At 38.6% G+C, this 2,447-nt stretch overlaps 1 protein-coding gene across 3 annotated transcripts in view; it reads left to right on the forward strand.

Annotated features, from left to right (window-relative positions):
* Window positions 1-1,344, forward strand: part of Emcn (endomucin) — a 100,357-nt gene extending 99,013 nt beyond the window's left edge. For all 3 annotated transcript variants that reach the window (XM_055628215.1, XM_055628217.1, XM_055628216.1), the window contains one exon: window positions 824-1,344. The gene's annotated coding sequence lies outside the window, so the exon portion shown is untranslated. The remainder of the gene's footprint in view (window positions 1-823) is intronic.
* The last annotated feature ends 1,103 nt before the right edge of the window (window positions 1,345-2,447 follow it).

Below are 2,447 nucleotides of genomic sequence, written 5' to 3' on the forward strand. Positions count from 1 at the left end.
TGTATGTATGTATGTATGTATGTATGTATGTATGTATGTATGTATGTGTGTGTGTCTGTCTATCTATCTATCTATCTATCTATCTATCTATCTATCTATGGCAAATCCAGGACTCTGTCTTTCTCTCTGTTTCTCTCTCTGTCTCTCTCTTTCTCTCTCTCTCATACACACACACACACAAGAACAAATGCATACTGTGTCTTTCTGATTCTGGCTTATTTCACTTAATGTATTGATCCCCATTTGCAACCACTTTCTTGTTCCCTTCACCAGTAGCTCTTATCTCCTTTCTGCTCACACATACGCTCATCTGGGATTCTCTGGAGAGACGTCAAGGGTGTCTTCACATACAGTTTCTTCTACACCCTCAAGCTTGACATGGACTGTGGACACCACTCCCAGGACATGGAAGTCATGTGTCTGGGGATTTTTCTATGAGGTGCTTGTCTACCTTGTGCAAGGCTCAGGGTTCAGTACCTAGCACACTTCAAAAGAAAATCAAGATGTGCAGATTGATTGGATGTGGGCAGGAAAAGAATGGAAACAGTACTGCTGATGCCACCCATATCCCAGCCTGTGTACTTATAAGAATCAAGGAAGTAACAGCAGAGATTGGGGCTGCGGAGTGAGGGGCAGTTTGGGGAAGATAGCATTCTCTACTCAAAGCATTCACTTTGAGGTGCGTATGACATTCATGTGATTACTGTGCATGACAAAAACTTGAGGAAGTTCTAATATGTCTTGCCAAGACCTGATACTCACCACTATCTCTGGGCTCTTCACTTCCTAAGATCTGAGCTTTTGTCATTTTTGTTGTTCACAGGCTTAATCTTCAGCTTCTGAATTCCAAGGGTGGAAAGGAGAAAAAGTCCCGAGGAACCAATCCCAACTTCCAATCTCCTCACCAGGCTACACCAGCTGCCTGTCCCAGCAAAGAAATGACATACCATAACCTGATAGAATCATGCAGAGTTCTGGAGATATCCTGTCTGAGATGCAGAAAGTCAAATGACTCCAGTTTTCAGGGCCATTTCTATGAGGAACTGTGACCCCTCAGCCCAGACAGGTGGGCTCCCAGAAGACATTCTATAGCTGAGTTTAGAGTTTCCAGGTAGGGTCTACAGCCTGATCCGTGGAGACTTGCCTGTTTTCTTTGTGTTCTTATGTTAGTTAGTGTTAGTATTTATTGTTTCCCACTATGTTAATGAAGGGAGATTTTGCAAGTGTGTTATTAAATGTTAAGTAGAAATCATACCATGTTTCTCTGTAGAGGCAGGTATGCTATTCATGTTTTACACTGTTACTTTTAATAAATAATGGCTGTACTCAGCATGCTAAACATTACGTCATGACAGTGGTGTGTCTCTGACATTCTATTCTCATAATTTTGCCTAGTTTTGGGTTGATTTTTACAATATGAGGATGCATCAGAATATGAGAAAAACATCTTTACAAAGCACAAAATGGCTCAAGGATAAGCTAGGAGCAGAGGGAAAAAATAGCTATTTCTTTGTTTTCTTTTACTTGTAATTCACACCATGTGACAAGAAAGCCTGGGGGTTTGTGATACCAAGAAGATATCAGAGTTAAATTTCTTTGATCCGTTTGGCTGATACTATCTGTATAGTATTTTTATTTATTTATTTTTTAGAGTGTCACATGTGGGACAAGCAATCGTTACTAAAACTCCAGTGCCTACAAAATCAGCATCCTATCATTGCTTAATTGGGATATTATTTTTCAATGAGTCCCCTTCCTAAAAATTCCATGAAAATATAGTACTGCTCCCATCAAGAGCTGATTCTGCTGTTGAAAACTTGATCAATCTTGACCACTTCCTTGACACAAAAGATCAAACTGTAAAGTTAGCTGAAGCTCTGAGGAAAGTTCCAAAATTAACAAACTACACTTGGTAGTTGTTTTAAACGTCTACAATTTCTTTAGCTGAATGCAGCAAAAGCTTATCGTGGTGATCCCTGTGGGATGTATGGGTAAAAATGGAAAGACATATTTTATAGTGCCATCATGATTTTCTTTTACTGCAATGTAAATGAAACCTTTCAACTTTAGGGTTACATAATCATTTTGCTTTTTACCTTTCTGATGCTTGTGCTACATCCTATCAATGATATCAAGCAAGCACATATACAATTCTCATGGATTTTTCTTTAGTTTTCTGTGAGAAGGGTGGAGAAATAAGAAGTTAAAAAAAGGAAAATTAAAAGAGGAGGATAAAGATGTATTACATTTGCTTTCATCTTGAGCTAATTTTCAGGTTAAAAGACTCTAAAAGTTTGAGACAGTGGTTGCCGCATACCCAGCATGGGGCATTTGTCTTTAGTCTAGATTATTCCAATAAGCTCCTCAGCAAAAGTCTGTTTAAGTAGTTGTATTGCAAAGAAACAAACTATTTTGCTTTAGCTTAAATGATTTTTCTCTAACTTTCA

This window comes from Psammomys obesus, unplaced genomic scaffold (assembly GCF_907164565.1).
Source record: "Psammomys obesus unplaced genomic scaffold, mPsaObe1.curated_primary_1811, whole genome shotgun sequence".
Lineage (NCBI taxonomy): Eukaryota > Metazoa > Chordata > Mammalia > Rodentia > Muridae > Psammomys > Psammomys obesus.